Below are 3,787 nucleotides of genomic sequence, written 5' to 3' on the forward strand. Positions count from 1 at the left end.
TATTCATCCTCATGAGTGGTGGATAAAGGTAGGGCTGAGGGAGGCAGGCTCCCAGCTCCACCTACAGCCCTGTCCCTTATGCAGAGGCCCCACCTCCCCACCACAGGGAGGGGAGGAAGTGGGGAATCATGCTGAGCGCACACCCCCTCCCACCACAGGTTGAGTAGAGGGAGAGTGCACACCTCCCCGGCCCCAGAGCACTGGGGAGGGAGAAGACTGTGCAGCCTGAGGCTCCCCAGCCCCAGAGCACCAGGGAGGGAGGAGGCCATGCCTCCCTGACCCAGAGCACTGGCGAGGAACAAGGGTACGTGGCTCCAACCTCCCGGCCCTGGAGCATGGGGATGGCAGGTGCTCGGGGGCAGCAATACTATGCCCTCAGTACGCCTACAGCAGGCGTTCTGGGAGTGGAGTGTGGGCGGGGCCATACCTGGTGGTTTGGGAAGGCAACTAGGGTACCAGATGCCTATGTTCATCTTCATGACTAGTGTACAAAAGACTGGCCTCAGCATCACAATTTCTCCAAAGTCATGCCCAGCAATTAATAGACATGGAAACTGAACTGCCCTGTCACTCTGGAGGCTATAATTTCCTATCAGATTTGAAGCATACTATGGAATGGCGCAGGAAAGCCAACTTGTTTGTTATACCTCTTTTGTGACTACTTAGATTTGTTTCCAGCAGTGCCTTGTAGGTTCATGCCTCTATGTTCTTACATAAACATCCAGGGGCTTTTCATTAAGGCGTGGTAAAGGTGAGAAATAATCACATTTATATTGTATGGGAAAACAGATAGAAGAAAAGGAGTAGACGGTGACACTTCATTTATACACACACAAACATATTCAGAAGTAGGAGTAATACATAATACATTATAACACCTGTATAAGCAGGAAACTGTTCACTCACAAAATCTATTACCCTACATATAGATGTTATTTTCACCTGTTCACAACAATGCTACTGTGCTCAAAGTGAGTATATAGGCATGTGTGCATGTGCACACGCATGCATTTATACATGTACATAATATGGGTGCCGGGTTGATGTTGCCTTAAAAATTAGGCTTAAAGGATTTCCATTTGTGAAAAAAAAAATACAGAGAAAGCTTTGTATTCAGCATACTGTTAATCGGAAAACTTTGTTAACAGGCACTATCCCCAGTCACAAATACTGCCATGTCTTCAGGCACACATGCCTGACTTCTGTCTATCCAACCAGTCATTGCAAGGCTTCTAACAACTGGTGTTGCCGGCTGAAGTCATCAGCAGGCACCTCCTTCCCCCTCAGCCTGCCTCAAGCTGCCAGGAGCCAGAACTGCCAGTAGGGGGCAGGGACAAAGTAAGTAACCAGCAACCCCCATTCCCCATGAGTGCTGGATAACAAAGTTTTCACTGTAATATGTGTTTTTAAAAAAAATGTAGAACATTTGCAAGTAGAGTGCAAACGGGCAAACCATTTTTTCTTTACAGAATAAAAATGAAGCTATATTGTGCACAATTGTTATTCCAGTTAAATAGCTTCAAGAGATTTTTTTGTCTAAAAATTGTTATTCTTCAAATGCATTCCAAAGTGTCTTCTAAGTGAGAGAGGTCGAGTCTTTTGCTGAACATTAATTAAAACATTAGCATTTTTCTAAAAGTAATTTGAATGCTTGGTGTATTCTTTCTGAAGTGTAATATTATTAATTTTTTGCCCCTATATTACATCAGTTTTAAGCTGGTATAAATGTTTTCAGTCAAGTTACTCTGCTATAAAATCTTGGGTAACACAGGTAAGGAATCAGGCCCCCTTATTCTTTATAGTAACAGCTAATTTTTGCTGGATATAAATACAGAATGTTTCTTCTATCTGTTTTTAATGCACTAAGAAAAAAAGAATGTGTATTGCAAGGACTTGTGTACACACCATTCATTATGTCTGTAGATAGGTAGACAGACTTAGTTCATTAAAAAGTTGTAAAATTTTTATCAGATGTAAATAGTTAATCCATAAAAAATGAACAAACTACTTTGTTGTAAAGTTGAATAGGTTACTTACATCATGCTGTGAAAGTCTTAGGAATGCATGGAGAGTATGAGAACAAATACAGAAGTAAGCTCAAGTTTTTGGAAAGTTTTATCCTCCAGAATAGTTGCTTTACATTTTAAACAGATGTAAATATGTAGCAGCCTTGTTTAAAGCACAGAACAGACTTTGATGAATATCATGTGTACAGTCTGTCTTTAAGTGAATTATTTTGATCTATGATTTGTTCCAAAGACTCTCTGCTGAAAACTAAGATGAAGTTATTAATTATTTAGTAATCAAATGTACAATACGTATAAAATATATTAAAATAGGCAGTTGCAGATGGTGCATCATTAAAGGTATAAGATTTTATTGATATTTGAAAGTCATTGAAGCCAGAGTAATGCAAAAATACATTTTATATGATTCTTTTGTTTTTGTTTGGGATTGTATTCCTCTCAATAGTTTTAATTATTTCTGATTATGTAAACCATAAAAAATGGGTGCATTTTTTCAATAATAGACATTTTCTCAAAAAGTCAATAGGAGTCTTTCTAGTGATTTACAGAGTTTGTATTTAAATCCTATATGAGTACTCCATTGTATTAATAGGATGTAAGTTATTTGAAGGAGATCAAAAACACCCAACTTCAATATTCTTATCTGACTCTCCACTGATTATAGATTGGGAAACATAAGAATAATTTATAGTTGAAGTTTCTGCACTAAGAAAACTAGAATTAGACATCTTTTTAATCTAATTATAAAAATAAAATGTTTATTCTGGTTATTTGATGTAATATTGCTCAAAATTTAGTTTGCTATAGAACACTAAGTATAAATGCTGTTGGGATAATAGCTGCCAAGATGTTTAGTTTCCTATTATAAAAGGAGTAACAATCTAGAGAATTCCAGTACTCCCAACTAATAACATTTTATCACAAATCCTTCCCATTCATACTATAAAACCTCTACTACTCCCTCCTATTGGTTCTAAAATAATTACACATTTAACTTCACTGGCTCACTCTACCTACTATAGTCATTAATAAGAATGCGAGTGCCAATTTCAGCCTCTGGGGTACAGTTTTGTCAACTTCTTTCCACTATGATTCTTTTATTTCCTGTTTCACTACTTTTTAATCAAAGCTTAGGGCTTTTTGCCTATACTCCGTGATTGTGTTTCTTATTAGTTGGACATAGCATGACTTTTCCTTACAGGAGATACATTTTTTGGACATTCAGCTTATACTTATCTACCATATTAGTACTCTTCTGTTATTTATTATTTTATTTGAAAATTGCCCCAGGGTATGTCTACACTACCCCGCTAGTTCGAACTAGCGGGGTAATGTAGGCATACCGCACTTGCAAATGAAGCCCGGGATTTGAATTTCCCGGGCTTCATTTGCATAAGCGGGGAGCCGCCATTTTTAAAACCCCGCTGGTTCGAACCCCGTGCAGCGCGGCTACACAGGGCTCGAACTAGGTAGTTCGGACTAGGATTCCTATTCCGAACTACCGGTACACCTCGTGGAACACCTCGTGAAACGAGGTGTACTGGTAGTTCGGAATAGGAATCCTAGTCCGAACTACCTAGTTCGAGCCCCGTGTAGCCGCGCTGCACGGGGTTCGAACCAGCGGGGTTTTAAAAATGGCGGCTCCCCGCTTATGCAAATGAAGCCCGGGAAATTCAAATCCCGGGCTTCATTTGCAAGTGCGGTATGCCTACATTACCCTCCTAGTTCGAACTAGGAGGGTAGTGTAGACATACCCCCAG

Source organism: Pelodiscus sinensis, chromosome 1 (assembly GCF_049634645.1).
Source record: "Pelodiscus sinensis isolate JC-2024 chromosome 1, ASM4963464v1, whole genome shotgun sequence".
Classification (NCBI taxonomy): Eukaryota; Metazoa; Chordata; order Testudines; family Trionychidae; genus Pelodiscus; species Pelodiscus sinensis.